Source organism: Cervus canadensis, chromosome 22 (assembly GCF_019320065.1).
Source record: "Cervus canadensis isolate Bull #8, Minnesota chromosome 22, ASM1932006v1, whole genome shotgun sequence".
In the NCBI taxonomy this organism is placed as follows: domain Eukaryota; kingdom Metazoa; phylum Chordata; class Mammalia; order Artiodactyla; family Cervidae; genus Cervus; species Cervus canadensis.
The window spans coordinates 6,750,050-6,768,986 of record NC_057407.1 but is presented as its reverse complement, the minus strand read 5'-3'; the positions used below and the strand labels follow the sequence as shown (position 1 = coordinate 6,768,986).

Genomic DNA, 18,937 nt, shown 5'->3' with positions numbered 1-18,937 from the left:
TGGGACACAAAGTACTTCAGTGACACAAGAACCAGACCAGCACACTGTGGGTGGGTTCGCTCCCCCAAACCTCCAAATTCATCCTCATCCCATATTTTCCTCACCAGCCAGCCCTCCCCCACCCCTGCAAGCTTGGGGCAGAACTCATTTTCCTGATAAGCAACTTAAGAACTTCCATTTCTAACAAAACCCAGGGCAGGGGCTATGTTTGGTCTGGTTCATTTTGCTCATCATGTATGCTCAGGTCTCGAAACAGCAAGGCACCCCCAAATTGATGTTGAACGAAACTAAATAGACATAGGAATGTCAAATTAAATTTGTATCCCTCATGGAAGTTTCATAAACTGAACTCAAATTACACAGGTCCACAAGATGAACTGGAATAGGAAACAGGGTGGGGGTAAGGGGAAGGTGGTGGGAAAAGTCCCAGACCTTGTTACAGTAGATATGCTTTTTAAAATTGTTATCCATTAGAGGTCTAAAGAAACAGGTGAGGCAAATATGACAAAATAATGACAACTGTTAAATCTAGTGACTGGGCTCTTTTCACTGTTTTTCTATATATTTAAATTTTTCAAAATATCAAAATACTCCTAATGAATATGTGTATGTAGGCATGTATATACATATATATTTCCTTGGCCCCTGGATCTGCTTTCATAGACAGAGAGTAAAAATTACATAGCCATGGAACAGCATGATAATCTTCCCTTAGGTTTGTGCTTTGGAAAACTGCTTTTATCTAAAATAGAAAAAAAAGATGATAGAACCAGTCAGGGGGAAAAAAAAAAGATCATTATCCAACCAAATATTAGGCTACTTTCAGTCAGATGGGTGATGCAAACTGCATTGTCTTGGGAAGTGTCAGCTCCAAGGTGAGACAGGGGGTAGGAGGTATGGACCCCTCCTTCTCTTCTGCCTTCAATCTTTCATTCTGCTTTCTGCCTGTTTCATATATATTGCATTTCTATGAAACATGTCATTTGAAGAAAAAAAATCACATCCACTGCTAATAGTACAGCCTGAAAACCATGGCTCCAGGACGGATATTCTAATCCCAGCAGAACTGCTTCAACACATGCCTGCCTCATTGGCACTGTCTCCCCTCCTGAGATGCTGGCGCCTCCTGCCTAGAGGAGGCTGGAGACCTGTCCTGTCCTGTCCTGTCCTGTTCCTGTCCTGTTCCTGTCCTGGGGACAGGAACATCGCCCCTGCCCATTGATTCCCACCTGCTGCACACAGGGCCCGGCTCGACCCTCAGTACTGCCACTCCGTGAAGAAATGCCCGGGCGGACGTCCAGCCTCACAGGAACCACACTAAGTGTGGCGGCCGGGGGACACCTGCTTGGAAATGCATTTCCTGAACACAGAACCTTTCCGGAACCTCCGTCCCTCTGCTCTGCTGACTTGATGGGAACAAAAAGCCAAGAAAGTCCAAACAGCTGCTTCCAGTCTTCTAATGCCTCATCCCAGTAAAAATCATTAAAGGTACCTTTCTGAAATAAAACTGCTTAAAAGCTTTAACTGTAGTCAACTGGCTAGAAAATGAGACTCCTTTCCCATGTTTTGGGAACTGGTTATTTGAAACCCAGCCCTGCAGACGAAGGTCTTCTGGGGGGGTCCGCGTCCACAGAGATGTGAAAAGTCTTCCTGCCTCTTCCTGGAGCAGCGAGTCTCAATGGGGACACTTCTGCTCCCCAGGTAGTGACTGGGTCAGGCAGCAGGTGACAACTGTGACGGGGCTGGGGCTGGGGGACGTCTGAACGGCATCTGCCGGGTGGAGGCCAGGGGTGCTGCTGAAACCCTACAGAGCGCAAGACAGCCCCTTGAACAGAGAATTATCCAGCCCCAAACGTCAATAACGCCAAGGTGAGAAACCCTACTCGAAGGATTTCGACCTTCTTAGCTTGAGTCTGCAACCATAGACGGATTAAGAGGAATGAGCAAGCAGTTCTCTGGAGGGCGGTCCATAAAAGCGATCAGATGTCCCTGGCAAAGGCAGAAACGGGACTGAGCTAGCTTAGGGAACTCTCCCGCGGGGCTGACCCCATCTCCCTGAGCACATGGCGCGGCGCAGGTGGGGGTGCTGCTCACTGTGGCCGCCGGTCCTCCCGCCAGCGCTGAGCCCAGGCTGGGAGGCCTCCCCTCTGGGAGCCTCCCCTCTGGGAGGCCTGGCAAGTGTGGGGAGCCGGCAGACACGGCTCTGAAGCTGTTAGGTGTGCACGATGCTACTCACGGGGAAAGAGCGACTGACTTTACCATCTAAAATTTAAATCATTCAATATGCCTCCGAGTAGCTGTCTGACTTGGGAAAATCGGTAAAAAATTCATGTAATAAATTTCCCATTTTGAAGTTAGAGAGGCACACGGTTGTTCTTGATGCAACATCAGTTCATCCCCACCTGTGAAAGAGATGTTGAACGGATAGATGTTTAAAGGTCACCCGCTGGACTCCAGCCCACAGCACCCAAATGTCCAGGACCAGCCCTGCCTGTCCTCCGAAGGGGAGCTTCTGTCTGGGGGCAGGGGTTCTTGTCCCTGAGCTGTGGATGGTGTCAGCTCGGAAATAAGACTTCTCTGCGAGACCACCGGGGCCCTCACACGAGGCCTGTTCCCTGTGTCCCAAGTCCCTTTTCCTTCCTGTGCCTTTCTTGCTCTGCTTTCCGAGTAAGCCCACTCCCATGCAAAAACACCCTTGTTTTTAGAACAAAAAGTCAGGCAATTCAAAGTTATAGCTCCAAAAGCAATGGCAATTCAGCCATACTCCACATATATCTATATAAAGATGTCAACTTTTATAACCCCCTGGGCTCTGCAAAATGCAACCCAGCTGCCAAGAGACCAAATTTATGCATCTAGAATTTCAACAAGTCTCATTCCGCCACACTGCAGTTTTTACATTCAGCGATACCTGGCTTTTAGCATTAGAAATATTTTGCACATTCACAGCCAAACCTGAGGCCCAGCGGAGAAGGTGACACTCCCTCAGCACGAGCGAGGATCAAAACGTCCTCACTTGAGGCCAGCCACCCACACCTCAGTGACTGCACAGATCAATAACCCAGCCGGCCTTGCCGGGACCGCCCTGCACACAGTGACTCGACAACGGCCGGAGAAGCCTGAGTCCCAGAGGCCCAGCTGACCTTTTCGGAGAGGAAAACAGTGCTTGGTCTGTGAGGGGGACCGGCTCCTGTGGACCTCAGGCTGACCTTCCTTGCTCCAGGGAGAGAGGGAGAGAGAGAGTGAGCCAAGGGAAAGACAACCCACTCGGCAGCCGTGTGTCGGGGTTCCGGTCCTTGCACCACCATCGGCATGTGGCCACAGTCAGGTGTCCGTGTCCAGGGGAGAGGGGCGGCGAGGCCCGTCGGAGGGGCCTCGGGACAAATGTGGTGATACGTGTGAAGCAGACGCCGGGCACAAGTGAGGGATTGACGGTGCTGCTCCCCTTGCTGATTCAGAGTGTGTGGTGAAGGAGGGAGGCCGGCTCGGTCACCACACCCCTCTCAGAGGCGGCGGATGTCCTCATGGGGCTGCTGGACGGGGCGGGAGGGAGAGCAGTGGGCTTGGGTCGGAAGGATCTGCACTCACCATCCCTTACCAAACACTGGCTTTCGGACTGAAAAGAGATTGTGTTCGTGAGGGAGAGACCGAACCACGGGACCCAGGCAAGGAAATCCACAAAAGATTGCTCCCAGCTGCCTCCGGGGGCAACGCCTGCCTCAAGGGGAGGCAGCGAGGTCGCCTCTGAACCCCCTTCAGCTCGGGCAGGACTCAGTCGGGTCTGTGTCTCTTGATCCCACTGCACTTTTGACAGTGATGGGTCCCAGATCACAGAACTACTAACGTCACTAGAGGCCACCGTGCATGTAATTTGCATTGCAAACCTCACAGAGTTTAAGTCAGCTCTCAGGATTTGAGAAAATGAAACAGACCAAACCAGAGGCAACATGTTCATCAAGTCAGTCATTGGACGTCCCCATACACGGGAAAGTAAACACAGTAAGAAGGGTGAGCAACCGCCAGGCGTCAGAGTTTCTGGTGACAAGGCATCATCTCCCTGCTTCTCACTCTCACCAGAGCCTTCTGCCTCCAAAACAACCAACCTTGTAAACAGAGGAGATGTGGGTAGTCACATTCCTCTTCTGTGCATTTCTGTCACTTGCTCTTTACTGCAACTGATCAAAAGGAAATGGGTGGTAATGGCCTTGCCTTTTATCCCTTCCCACGTGTTCGCGTTCTGAAGCGGAGGGGTTGTGAAAGCCCAGCACAGCTTAAAGGCTAGGGAAATCAGCCTCAGGATTCATACTGTGCCGCTTAGGAATAAACATATATCCTGCATCAGATGCTCCTCGCTGGTGGTGGTTCAAGGTTCCCGTCCACAGCTCGGGGCACCTGCTGAGCTGGAAGAAGGAGGGGTGGGGGTGGAGGGTGCTTACGAGAAAAATCTGCCGAAAGTGGACGTGTACGGCCACCCCACGTGGAGTCCTCTAAACTTAGTGCTGGCTCTCAAACTTGGTTGCACCTTGAAGAGGAGCTTTAGAGGTTACTGGTGCCCGGGTCTCACCACACCCCCAGAAACTTCATGTGCTGCCAGGGCTGAGAACTACCGCAAAGAGGTTCTTTCCAAATACATCCCCCTCCCAAACACTGCCTGAGTGACAGGGCCCTGTCCTGCCCTTCTGTCTTCATGAACTGAATTCAATGAACTGGTTTTCGACAGAAGCTAAGGAAACAATTTAGTCCATGTGAGATTTCTAACAAGCCCCTCCCCAGCCGCAAACAGTGTCCTGTGTTAAGAAGGGTCTCCCCAGGAGCCTGCCTAGATTCAAATCCTCGCTATGTTCTGCAGCTCCACCCCAACACAGATTCTCTTCATCCTCGCGGTCAATCTCCACTCTGCCTTCACAAAACAAACAGAAGAAAACACCAAGAAATAATCACCTGAAGCCCACCTCCATCCAGCAGACACAGAAGCCTGGTTAGGTAACTACCTGTGCTCTGTGATCAGCTGTTTAAAAATACCTGACTGTCTGAGAGCTCAGTCTCTTCCCAGAGGAGACGTGGTTCTGGAAGGGAAGCTGCAGGAAACCCACAAGAGTGGGCTGGCCCTCCCCTGCAGCTTCACAGGAAAAGGAGGGAGGAGGATGGCTAACTTCTCACTTGGAGGCTCCTGAAGGGCCTTTAGGCAGGACAGGGGCAGAGAAAGCAGAGGAGGAGCGCTCACTCAGCCCCGACTGGGAGTCTTCATTAGCAAGAAACAGGCCACGTGAGTGCATTAGACACACTGGTACTCCGTGCTCCCAAACCGCTCCTCCCGCCCTCCGTCCCCCCTCTCCTGTCCCACGTCTCTCGGTGGCTGCAGCTGCGAAGCCGGGGCCGTGAGAGCGGCTTTACAGGAGGAAGCCCCACCCTGCAGGGAGGGACTGGCCCGCCCGAAGCAGCCCAGCTCTGGGTGGCGGAAACAACTGGAAGCCAGGACTCTGGGCTCAGAGGGGCACCAGGCAGCAAGACAGCACCTTGGTAAGTACAGCCGGGCTGTGCTCGGACTGACTCAACTGTGTGCTCCAAGGAGGTCTGGGGAAATCAGGCAGAAGCAACAGGTCAGAGCACTCCTAGATAAAGGAATACCGTGGTGAATATTCTTTTAGGAAGAACAACGCTCAGTTCCTAGGAGGCTCAGTGGTAAAGAATCTTCCTGCAATGCAGGAGATGCAGGTTCGATCCTGGGTCAGGAAGATCCCCTGGAGAAGGAAATGGCAACCTGCTCCAGTATTCTTGCCTGGAGAATTCCATGGACACAGGAGCCTGGTGGGCTGCAGTCCATGAGGTCACAAAAAGTCAGACACAACTGAGCACGCACGCACAGACAAATATCCTGAGGTCACAATGGGGATCCACACGGCCACTTGGAAAGCCCCTGACAACCTAGTATGTATCCATATGACCAGTTCCAACAACCCAGGCTCCAAAGGGAAGGATGTGGCCTCAATGCAGAACCACCAGGGAATATAACCGGGGAGGCTGGCTCATGGTCCACAATTCCTGGGGAAGAGGCCTAAGCAGGCCTACTCACTTTCTGACTTGCTGTTACAAGACTGTAAAGGGCCAGGTAGATACCTCTGCCTGTGAGTAACGAGCAAGAGCGGTACTGTACTTGGCAAACACTTAGCACACAGGTGAGAGGACAGTGGTGATGCGAGGGGCCCCACGGGTGTGTAAGAATCATCCAGCTCCCTTCCCCACAGGGTAGGGGTGGATCCATCGGCTGCCCATGCCACAAGGGCATGAGAAAGCGGCCTAGTGCTCCATGCCAAGCATACCCCCATCTTTTAGGACCCAACAGACTTCTTGGCTCTATTATTTAAGTCCCCAGGTTCTATCCACCTTCCTAAACAGCCTGTTGGCAGGTGAAGGGCAGTGGAAGGAAGGAGTGAATGACAGGCAGGCTGAAGACTGGGGTCGGAGCACTGGATTCAGTCCGTGGGTCTGCTGTGGACTCGCCAGTGACCCTGGACAACGACTCATCTCTCTGGGCCTCATGTTTCTCATCTAGAAAATGGGATGCGTAAGTGCTATGAGGATCCAGGAATCTGGAGAGGGTCAGCTTGCCTTTCCAACACTGGCCCAGTAGGTATACATGGCAGATGCTCAATAAATCATTAAAGCAACAAATAGATCAAAATTCAGGACATCAAGTGTCACCAGAGTAAAAAAAAAAAAAAAAAATTAAAGCTTTGAGACAAAGCCCTAGCAAGTTTTCTTAAATGTTAACAGGTTTTTAAAAGATTAGAGTGTCTTTTTCTCTTGTAACCAGTCTGGCTTATTCATATTAAATGTTGTCAAGTACGGGTTCACATGAGAAATGTCACTCCAATTCATACTGAACAGAGTGTTCTAAGAAACCTGTATGCAGAAACTTCAAACCTCTAGAGGCAAATGAAGAACCACATATATCTCCATTAGCGACTTCTACAAAATCAAAAACAAATGATGGCTTTTCAAAAGGAGACATGCTTGAGATTAGTTTCTCAGCTCCATGGTGTAACACTGGTTCAGAATTCTGTGTTTCTCCCCATTTAATTCATCAAGGAGAAAACATTCATGAAGGGTCTACAATTACCCTGTCCTTATCCTTAGAGACTTAACAACAACAAGCGGCTATAGTGACAGAAGACGGAGGTTCAGAGAACAAAGAGAAGGGAATTTCCATCCAACTGAGGGCTCTGTTTGCTCACTCACTCCCTGAATTATGCCACGGACATTTATTGAGTACTGACTGCATATGGGCCCTGGGTCAGAGAATATGAAGATTCGAGCCACCTACATTAAACCTTTTCACAGTCTCTCTTTCCTTAAGCAGTTTCTCTGAATGGTCATTCCCATTCCTATCTCATTCATTCCCATTTGTCTCTGAGAGAAAAGAGGCAATCCATCACATCTTTACCTCCCACAGGCATTCCAGGGCTGAGACCTCTCCCCGACCTCTCCTGGTTCTGCTTTATTCCATTCTATTTGCATCTCTCCCAACAACTCTTTGCCACCCACAGATCCAGCTGGGGGTCCCTGTCCTAGACCACATGGCCACTGCTTCCTCCCTCCTAAACTATTTGTTACTCCCCACCCACTGGAAAAGACCCTGATGCTGGGAAAGAGAACGTAAAAGAAAAAGAGCGTGGCAGGAGATGGTTGGATGGCATCACTGACTCAATGGACATGAGTTTGAGCAAACTCTGGGAGACAGTGAAGGATGGGGAAGCCTGGCGTGCTGCAGTCCATGATGTTGCAAAGAGTCAGACTAAACAACAATGACTGTCACTGCCCAGGTTCTTCAGCCTCACTGTCCCCCTCACCTTGGCCCCATCCTTTCATCCCTCTTCCTTCAGCCATCTGTTAAATTCCATCCTGGCTGAGTTTCTGCCTGGGGCCTCCTTTACCTTCCCGGTTCTCCTCCTTTTTTGCAGAGCTGAGGGAACAGGTGTTAATATCAGGGTAATTAATTAATCATGAACCTAACATTTGTCTAAGAACTCATTTGTATGTAATTATGTTTCTTCATCTCAGGACTAACTTTAGCCTGAAAATGAGCATTTAATGAAAACTGAAAATGACAAATGCTAGACACTCTGCTTTTACAGAGCACGCATTTTACTCTTAAAGGTCTTGTTTTTCAAATCTAGGGCTACAGCTGAATTTTCGTCATTTGAAAGGTTCATGTTCTACGTGCTCTTGAAGCCAATTTAGAGAAGGAGCGTTAAGGAAAAGGAAATCATGGTCTTTGCAGTTTTGAAGACAGCTCACACTGTCTTTCTGAACTGAAATCAGGCTGACCAGTAGGCTCCTCTTTTGCTATTTTCCTGGCCATTATTTTTTGAGCATTGTCATTTTTATGGTAACCTGAAAGCTGTCTCCTGCTACAAACGGCACAAGTTTCTATAAACTATCCATAATTGGACAAGAAGCAACACTTTGCCTAATTGCTTGGTAACTGTTCTTTGCCAGCTGACAAGAATTTCATCAAGGCAGTCAGACAATAGGGACAGCTTTTCTAACTAGACAGCTGGGAATGGAAAACCCTCCATTCAACTACAGATGAGATGAATGGGTATGAGTTGTAATTTGTTATCAGTCTACTTGGGCAGAAGCCAGTATTTCAAATATTCATGCCAAACCAGCTCTCTACCATTGTTTCATTTTTCCTGGGAGGAAAAGAACATTAATTTTATCTGCAACACACTTGAAAATTTCAGGATCAACAGGGCAGTGTCCTCTGAAAGATATTTTTGAGAAGTGAGTTCTCTAGGTTTCCTGAATAATGAGAAGGCTATTTGTTAGAGATGGGCATGGGTCCAGATGAAGAGGAAATATCAATTCATCAATTCCTTGGATGCAAAACAGTGACAGTGGTGCCCAAGATGAGCTGTTCTGCTGCCTGCGAGCTCTATAAGCAACGAGTAGTAGAAACCCGTCACAGCCTAAAAGATGTCATATGTAACACAATGTAGCCCAGTGATGTTTATGGGAAGGACTAGGGGCAGGGAAGTGCAGATCAGAATCTCACAGGAAGAAGGGGGGATTTAAAACTATATATGCCATCTTCTTCTGGGAAGATGGAACAGATGCACTTTTCCCTGTTCTTTCCACTAAGTACAGCTAAAAACCCTGAATGTTATATATATGTATGTATAAAGCAAACACAGACTTGGATAAATTGAGAAGAGAAGGCAGGCTAATTAGAGACCTCAGCACCTGAGGAATGACACAGTGGTGAGTTTCACAGATTTTCTTTATGCCTCATAAGTCCCAGAATTGGAGCTAACGAAGCCAGTAATCCAGAAATGCCAAGGAGTACAGACAAAAAAATAAAAAAGAAGAAAAGCCTGTTTCCTTTAGCCAAAATACCATGAAAGGGACAGCCTAACAAGAGAGAAAATTTAGACAATTACTGCTCTACCCTAGTCAACACCACAGGAAAAAATGACAGCCCTATCCCCATCAGGAAGTGGTTAGTAGACGGTCTAAGCTTACAAGCCCGGGGGGCCAAGACCAAGGGAGCCCAGTCCCTACATCAGGGCGGTGTCCGAGGAGGTGGAGTGGAAAGCCGGGCTCTCCTACTCCTCCTGGACACCAGGTTTTTATATACAGGACAGATAAATAACAAGGTCTTACTGCATGGCACAAAGAAACTACATTCAATATCCTATGACAAACCATAATGGAAGAGAATATATATAAAAAGAGAAGGCATATATATATATATAATTTAATCACTTTGTCAACAGAAACTAACACAACATTGTAAATCAACTTAAATAAAAATAAAATCCAAGTTAATATACGGGGAAAAAAAAAAAAAAACAACAACCTTGGCAGTGTCAGTGGAGATCACAGGGGTTGGGGAAGGGGTTCTGGACTTCGACCCCAACCAGCAATATTGAGGGGCCCTTCTGTCTCTCTGATAGGCCAGTGTCAGAGGAGTTCAAATAGAGAGTCAGGGAATTCATTCTTGCTACATAAAATCTCATGAACAGGAAGACTTGATGAGCCTCTGGGATGGTGACATGCAGGAAAGTGGCCCAACCCAGTTCACTGGGACAGAAGATTCTGTGCTTGAGACCCTCCTGGGCCCCATCCTATATACTTCTTCATCTGGCTGTTCATCTTGATGTCCTTGGTAATAAATTGGTACTCTAACAAGTAGCAGACTGCTTTCCTGAATTCTGTGAAATTCGTGAACTCTTGCTAGCAAACTAATCAAGAGGGGTTGTGGAAACCTCTGACTTAAGAGTCAGCTGGTCAGAAGTCGAGGTAACAACCTGGACTTGTGGGTGGAATAAGAAGTGAGGGCAGGGGGACTGTCTTGTAGGGCTAAGCGTGTAACCTGTGGGGTCTGACACCATCTTCACGCAGACAGTATCAGAACTGAGTTACATTAGAGGACACACATCTGGCGTCAGACGTGAGGCTGCTGTCGCAGAGTACTGAGTGTGGGAGACACTCAGGAGTGGGGTTTTCCTCTAGAAAAATCATACAGAGAACATTCTCTGATCATAACGCTGAGTTTAAAAATGTTGCGTTTAAGAAGCTAGACACAAAAGAACACATATAGGTGAGTCCATTTAAGTAACTATGAAAAACACTGGTAGGTGGTGAAACTGAAAACAAAGCAGGGATGACCATAAATGTCAGAACAGTAGTTCCATATGATGCTGGTAGTGGGGAGAGATGGAGCTGCAATTGGAAAAGGGCCCCCAAAGAGCTTCTGGGTGCTGCGAAGTTTTATTTCTTAACCTAGATGGTGGCTGGTTGCACTTCCAATACAGTGCTAAGTTTTACGTACATGCTTTATGCTCTGTGTCTCACATTTCACAAAGAAATGTTATAAAAATAATCTTGTATTTGCAAAAACATTGCCTATTTTTTTATAAATTGTGTTTTTATTATTCATTTATGCTCTACCACATGTCAGAAAAAACTAACGGTAGGTTTTATTGTGATTCCTACCTAATAAGGTTTGGGAGTACAATCATTCCTAAGGTCCTTTTTTTCTGAACAGAAAAACAAAACCACAGACATACTGCATCAGGGTGGGACCCAGAAATCTGTGCTTTAACAAGCCCTCTTGGTGATACTGAAGCTTGTCAATGTTAGAGAACCACTGGTCCAAGCACACACATAAATTAACCTCGTTATTTTCATGGAATAATAACACTATCTTCAAGGTCTTGTGGGCACTGCCTCCCAATGTGCATAGAGCATCTCGTGTTGCACACCTACAGGCACCTGTCTGGTCAAAAGTTGTACTGGCTATCATGCAAAACTGACCTGGATATCTGATTCAGCCATGGGGAAGAGGCTTTGCACTCTTATTTTCTGAAGTATTTGAGGTGTGAGCTAATCTCTTTAATAACTGTAAGAACCTGAGGCTCAGAGGGGTAACAGATCATGCCCACCCTGTGTGAACAGCAAGGCCCATCACCAAAGTCCAGGCCTCTGGGATGAGTGTCCAAGATCTGATCTCCAAGAAGCATTTAACAAGCACTAAATTGGGAAATTCTACTCCATGAGCCAAAGCGTGCATCCTTCATAGGGCTCATGACCACAAATGGGCATGAGGATAAAACAGACTACTTCCCTGCTGCCCCAGGCCATCTCCTTCTTCAGTTAGGGCTGAAGAGTCCAAGAACGCTATCCTGGCTGAAGCAACCAGAATCTTCCCCCCTTGTTTTAGGCCGGTAAGTGCTGAGCTGGCACAGCAGTGCACGGGGTCTGCACGTGTGCTAGGTATCTGTGATGACACACGGTGACAATTCTGAACACTAACCGTTATGCACCAGCACTGAGCCTCCCCGAAATGAAAGCACTGGAGACAGGCTGCCAGTTCACCTCAGGTAAAACAAAGGTATTGCCTCTTCCCCCCGGTCGACAGAAGAGCATTTGGAAGAAGGTTAATTTTTTTTTTTTAATTTTGAGGGACAGCAAGTAATGCAGAGCCAGAGATCTACCAGACAAATGGCTTCACTTCTGGAAGGACCTGAAGGAGGACTCAGAGAGTCAAACATTTCGAGGCCTGGTTGCATGTTGTCAAGGCAACCAGAGCTCTGAGCTTTCACAACTGGCATCTTCCCAACCAGGTTTTCAGGCGATCACTTGCCCTAAGTTCTTTTTGTTTTAAGCTATTCTTTAAATTCTTTTAAAATAAAAACTGTTAAAAATGTACCTTTCTATTATCCCAGAAGCCTCATTTTTTCCTGGAATTTAATCCCTCCTGTCAAATGTCTAGTCCTCTCTGTAAATAAAATTCCAAGGTAGTCAGGGCCTTGAGGCAATAATAGTTTTCACTTTGTAATCATACAAAGCATGCTGTCTTTGAAAATAAACTCATGCAGCTATGGTCCAAAGAGCCTGTATGTTTTGGATGAAAAGACAGTACTGGTTCCAAACCATGATAATGACAGGAGGGTGGGGAAGAAAAGGCTAAACAAAGGCCAGGAGAAGTGCAGGCAAACAAACCCGGTAAAAAGAAATACTGATAAGACATCCATGGAAGCCTGCAAAATGTCTGGTATTCCCTGATTTTATGGTGTTACTGTTAATTGTTTTAGGTGTGATAGTGGAATTGTGAAGAAGGAAGGAAGGCAGGGAGAAGGAAAGACTGAGCCTTCATCCTCTAGTGATATATAGTGACTCTTTTCAGATGAGGTTATGCGATGTCTGGGGCTTGTCGCAAAATCATTCAGAGCAGAGGGGTACAGATGAAATGAGACTGGTCACATAGCAGCAGCTGTTGACGATGGGTAATGAGTCTTTGGGGGTTGTCTGTGCTATTCTCACTTTTAGTGTAGGTTACAAAGTTTTCATAATAATAAAATTATTTATAAAAGAGAGGCAGGAGAGAGAAGACAAGAGGAAAAGGAAAGCAAGTAAATCAAGGAAAATGGATGAGGATAAGGAATAGAAAGAGGACAGGGAGAGGGAAGAAAGAGAAAGAGAGAGAAACAGAAGCACAGAGTTGTAGGCATGTGATGCCATGAATGCCTCAGCAGCCCCCAGAATTTATGGAGGCTGGGCAGCATGGGTGGATAAAACTTGGAAAATGTTGACATCAGAAAAGCCAGTCCCAATAAAAACTCTTACAGAGCCAGTTCTGATGTGTCTCTTCCACCACTCCAGGATAACCACACCCCACATCCATCTCGGCCAACATGGCCTTCAGGGAACCTGGCAGTGGGGAGGGCGAGGCTCATTTTGAATTCGTTTCAACGGCTGATTGTCTTGGGGGCAGTAATCCCTGCTTCCAATGGGACTGCTGGGCAAATCCATTGGTCTTATTACCAGGCACCAACGTGTATGGAAGACAGAACGTAGAAACATGGGAAGAAATCAAACTTAAAATTCAGTGACAAATAGGGCTTCCCTGGTGGCTTAGTGGTGAGGAGTCTGCCTGCCAACGCAGGAGCCACAGGTTCGATCCGTAATCCAGGAAGATCCCACATGCTGCAGAGCAACTACGCCTGTGCGCCACGACTACGGAGCCCGCGCTCTACCGAAGCTCTGCTGCAGCTCTACTGAGCCGCAACTACCGAAGCCCTCACACCCTAGAGCCCGTGCCCTGCAACGAAAGAAGTCACTGCAGTGAGAAGCTTGCTCACCACCACTAGAGTAGCCTCCACTCGCCAAAACTAGAGAAAAGCCCTTGAAGCAACGAAGCCCCAGCACAGCCAAAAATAAATAAATAAAATTAAAATCCAATGAAAATGATTGCTCATAAAATAAAAGCTCATTAAGATCTCCACAGTAAAGAAACTCAGCAAAGAGTCAATTCTTGATTACTCCAGCAAAGGAGACAAGTTCATCCAAATATCACTGATGCCCAGTCCTGTGTTTCCATTTTGTTTTGATGTTACATTGAAGGATGAGTGTCTGGGGATTGCTCAGCAAACACCATCAACAACGAGTTAATAAAGCCCTGCTCTCACAGGTTCTGCAGGCCTTACTTTGAGTTCCATTTGGTTGGGACATTTTTTTTTTTTTCTCTTCATATGCTTGCTGGTTTTGAAGGGAACTCCTAGGAAGTGCTCCCCAAACAATTATCCAGATGATTCCTGATAAAAATCAGGCCCCAGAGCCTACTCCAATCAAAACACACAGCTAAGGCCTGGTCCAGAACCAGCTTCAGGCACCAGAGCACTGGTGGGAGGGCACAGGGTCAAAGTCAGAGACAGACGTGCCTCAGTGAGTCATACCACACAGCGTAGAAGCTGACAGTGTCACTGTCCCAAGGAACTCACGGGGCCAGCCCGAGCACCAGTGCACGATCGCCAAGGCCACAGCCTGAAGCCATGAAAACAGAACGCAGGTCACACCTTCTCCAGAAAGGCTGCCGATGATTCCACAAAGAAAGTGCTCCACACACACAAAAACGTGTCTGATCTCTCTCACTGCACGGTTTGGAATTTTATCTCCTCTTTCCTCTTCCTGGAGGAGATGTTTAGCTATTCAAATTCAGCCTTCAGTTTCTTCCTTTCCGAATCAAGATGATATAGGCTGTTTGGGGAATAACATCTGATACAGTGAAACACAGTGCTGAGCTAAAAAGCACCGTGTGATTATTGTTCTGGCTCACCAGAAAAGTATTAATCCCAGAAATGCATACTTCTTTTTCTTTTAACTCAGACAATCAAGCATTTGCTGTAAGAAAGAGAGAAGGCAGCTCCAGAGCTGGACCATTCCTACAGGGATTCCCCATCCAGACAGAAGGAGGAAGGATGAGACCATGACCCAGGTTTTCTCCATCTGGGGGAGGAAGAGAAGGTTTCTGAGCCATCTGATTTTTTAAGTATTCTGTTGACTGTCAACTAGCAATCTACTTAGTTCAGTTCGGTTCAGTCGCTCAGTCACGTCCGACTCTTTGCGACCCCATGAACCGCAGCACGCCAGGCCTCCCTGTCCATCACCAACTCCCGGAGTTTACACAAACTCATGTCCACTGAGTCGGTGATGCCATCCAACCATCTCATCCTCTGTCATCCCCTTCTCCTCCTGCCCTCAATCTTTCCCAGCATCAGGGTCTTTTCCAATGAGTCAGCTCTTTGCATCAGGTGGCCAAAGTATTGGAGTTTCAGCTTCAACATCAGTCCTTCCAATGAACACCTAGGACTGATCTCCTTTAGGATGGACTGGTTGGATCTCCTTGCAGTCCAAGGGACTCTCAAGAGTCTTCTCCAAAACCACAGTTCAAAAGCATCAATTTTTCGGTGCTCAGCTTTCCTTATAGTCCAGCTCTCACATCCATACACGCCACCTACCCAGTTTTTATGAGACATTAGGATTGTTATTTGCAAATGGCACAGATTTACCCCATCAATTATAGATAAACTATTCCTCTACCTCCTCACTCTGCTGCTCTGTATGATCCATCAGAATGCAAAAGTTCCATTAAAAAGCACTGGTGGGTTTCTGGGGAAAAGGGTATCAAGAATGCATGTATCTAAAAGATTCTCAGAGAAATGTTAATATGTCTCACTATGATTATTAATTTTTTTTCTTTTTCCTTATATTTATTTTGATTTTTGCTTTATGTATCTTTGTTTCTTTGTTGTTAGGTGTCTAATGGTTTACGATGTCTACCTTCTTTGTGAATTGTACCTTTCATCATGAAAAATATTAATCTTTGTTTCATTTTTTTTAAATAAATAAACTAAAAAAAAAATGCACGTATCTAAAGTTGTTTCCATTATTCCCATTAAAATAACCATCTTGGGGGGATTTCCCTGGTGGGTCAGTGGTAAAGAATCTGCCTGCCAACGCAGGAGAGACACAGTTCAGTTCCTGGGTCAGGAAGATCCCCGATGTTGCCGAGCACCTAGGCCCGTGCGGCTCAGCTACTAAGTCTGTGTTCTAGAGCCTCGGAGTCCCGACTACTGACGCCCATGCTCCACAACAAGAGAAGCCACCTCAATAAGAAGCCTCCGCACTGCCACGACGAGCAGCGCCCTCTCACTGCAAGTAGAGAAAAAGTCCGCACAGCAACGAAGACCCAGCATGGCCAAAAACAAATAAAGAAAGACAGAAAGCCATATTTATTAAAAAAAAAATGACCAGGAGAACATACAGATGGAGGCTGAAGGAAGTGCACCAGGACGGGAAGTAAGAGAGGTGCCACTGACATCCCAGAAACATCAAGGAAGTTTGGCCGACCAGATTAGGTTGAAGACAAACACCGTAAGCCAAAGAGCATCTTCCCCTCTTAAAGACAGACTGGGTTCTTGAGAAGCAGGGCTCTGGCGCCCCTAATTTGAAAGGGTGAGTTCAGAGGGGAGAATGGGCTATGGAGCAGTGGAAAGCCCACAGACTGGACACCCCAGGCTGGAGGGCCTTAGAAGCAGGTGAAGGAGTCGTGGTCACGGGCACTTGTGACCGCAGCTCACACCCGGGTAAAGATCAGAGCAAAGAGAAAGATGCCCCAGGAGCTATGGGTCCCCTGAGCCCCGACAGCAATAAAGGCAGCAGAGAGAATGACCAGAGCTTCCACTCTGCTCCCCTCAGGCTGACGGATCTCTAAACTGATACACTAGTCCACCTCACTCAGGAAACAGGCGGAAAAATCCACCAGGGGTCCATGAAAAGATTCTGAAACAAACAAGGAGAGCATAGCATTTCAAACTTGTGATAAGGTTTATTTAAAAGAAGCAAAAGATAACTTTTCAAGAGCATCGCCTTGTATTCTCAAGAAATTTTCTGAACATATGTGGTCTGTGAAAGGAGATAAGATAGCAAAATAGGAAGAAAAGAAATGTATCTGGCCAAGAGGCTTGAGAAAGAGGATGGGAACTGAACGAGATGAGGAAAACTGAGAATTAATCTAAAAATACAATAGCAGAATTATTATTGGCATTAGAAACGACACAAAGCAGCCCTGCTTCAATAGGAACAGAATCAGTGATGTGGAAAGCAAACAGTAGACTTTCTCCCAAAAGGTAGAGGAGAACAAAGGGACCAAAATCACGAGAGAGGTGGTGAAAACAACGGAAGACAGTGAACAGAGCACACACAGTCTTGTGAGTCTCGAAAACTGCCAGAAGGAAAGACTCACACCGCAGATCAAACGTGGGCAGTAAGCAACGGGCAAATTAAAAGTGAAAGGAGGGAAGATACACCCTGAGGAGACTTTTAAAAAACTGCCTCTGGCAAAGGCAGGGACAAAAGGAGTCCAACGGCACCAAAACGAGAGCAGAAAGATCTCTATGTGACAAAGAGATGGTGCGGGCTGGACTTAGACTTCTCTATCAGCAGACAATGGGCAGATGGTAGTGGTTCCATAAATCGACATGTGATAAAATTGCATAGAATTCCTCCTCCTCCCCATACATACACACATTAGGTACACACACTGTGTGTACATATAAAAACCGGTGAAATCTGAATAAGATTTGTACTCTAGTTAATAGCATTATGCCAATGTTAATTTCTTGGTTTTGATATTACACTGCAGTTGTTTGAAGTGACACCACTGGGAAAAGCCGGTGCAGGATTCATAGGATCTCTCTATACTATCTCAGCAAATTCCTGTGTGTCTGTAATTTTTAAGACAGTAGGTCAAGGATCAAGGTCTACTAAAGAAATTTGAAAGAAAAAAGAATTATATATACCCCAATAAGTTGCTGCTCATAGGTGAAAGCAATGAAAAGTCATTCTCTGTTATGAAAATAGTATGCAACATCAGAAGATTCAAAGCAAGAGCTAAAATATCTAAACATTTTTTCACAAATCTAGATTTTGCAAATGGGCAATCATGCTCTATAAGGCCTACGGATGAGCACTGAAACTAGCTAAGTATCATCTGGTTTCAGTAATTGTTATGGATATGATTTTAAAACCAAAAGCAAATATCTACATTTCTATGCTAAGAAGTGATACGTGATAAGAAAAATTACAAGAAGAAGAAGTTAGGCCCCAAATCTCAGAATATACCCCAAAAGCCTCTGGAAAACAGATTTAGAAAATGGAAAGTGTATCTACCAGCTAATCTCCTTACCTTACATGGGAAGCAAAAACATACATACTGTTCTATTTTTCATGTTGATACTGCTGAACACATTAAAAAAAAAAAAGACACTTAAAGGTATCATGTGTAAGAATAAAGAATTGATATACTAGTTATAAAAATAAATACAAATAGCTTACACTTCACTGTGAAAGACTCTAGATTAGCCAAAAGATGGTTTTTCTCATATGCTTTGTCCATCTTTTAATTTTGTAAATTAACTGTATACATAAGTGGTGCATCAAAAGAATCCAACAACTAAAGGATAAAAATGCTTTTAAATGGGCAGAATACATCAAGAAAACAAAAACACAAGATAGTAGGGATGGCGCTATCAACATCAAACAATAAAAAACCTCTGTTACCAGATATTAAAGCCAATTATAAAGCAAGTATAACTAAAAATAGTTCAGTAATGACATAGTAATCAGTGGATCAAATGAACAGAAACAGAACCTAAGTGTGTAATAATAGTGTAAAAGATCATGACTATAATAAAGGTAACCTTTCAAATCAATGAGGAAAAGACTGTTTGAAAATAAAAGAAACAACCGGTTATTCAGAAAAAGTAGGAATTCCTTAACTGAATTCCAGTTAAGTGAAAGAATTAAAAATTAATTGAGATATAAATGTATTTATCTGTCTGAAAGGCCTTTCCAAGAAAATATTTGTGTGCTAATAATAATCCCATGCGTGCTAAGTCACCTCAGTCTAGTTTGACTCTTCGAGACACTATGGAGTTGTAGCCTGCCAGGCTCCTCTGTCCATGGGACTCTCCAGGCAAGAATACTGGGGTGGGTTGCCATGCCCTCCTCCAAGGGATTTTCCCAACCCAGGGATTGAACCCATGCCTCTTAAGTCTCCAGCATTGGTAGGCAGGTTCTTTACCACTAG

At 45.9% G+C, this 18,937-nt stretch overlaps 1 protein-coding gene across 1 annotated transcript in view; it reads right to left on the bottom strand.

Annotated features, from left to right (window-relative positions):
• LARS2 (leucyl-tRNA synthetase 2, mitochondrial) overlaps window positions 1-18,937 on the bottom strand; it is a 147,113-nt gene that overhangs the window by 92,798 nt on the left and 35,378 nt on the right. The gene's annotated exons all lie outside the window — the stretch shown is intronic.